Source organism: Dipodomys ordii, unplaced genomic scaffold, assembly GCF_000151885.1.
Source record: "Dipodomys ordii isolate 6190 unplaced genomic scaffold, Dord_2.0 Scaffold59, whole genome shotgun sequence".
NCBI lineage: Eukaryota > Metazoa > Chordata > Mammalia > Rodentia > Heteromyidae > Dipodomys > Dipodomys ordii.
The window spans coordinates 1,192,582-1,192,903 of NW_012267275.1; positions in this window are offsets into that span (position 1 = coordinate 1,192,582).

Below are 322 nucleotides of genomic sequence, written 5' to 3' on the forward strand. Positions count from 1 at the left end.
CCTGAGTGCCTTCTGTCTTCTCCCTCCTCCTCCTCCTCCTCCTCTGATTTCTGGATGGTCAGCAGTGCTCTGGGCCCTGTCCCACTAACCTGAAGGCTCACATATAATGGACACACCAAATATAACATGCTGAATAAATGAGAGAGAGGAAGGAAGGAAGGAAGGAAGGAAGGAAGGAAGGAAGGAAGGAAGGAAGGAAGGAAGGAAGGAAGGAAGAAAGAGAGAACAAAAGAGAGAGAGGAAAGAAGGAAGGAAGGAAGGAAGGAAGGAAGGAAGGAAGGAAGGAAGGAAGGAAGGAAGGAAGGAAGGCAGGCAGGCAGGC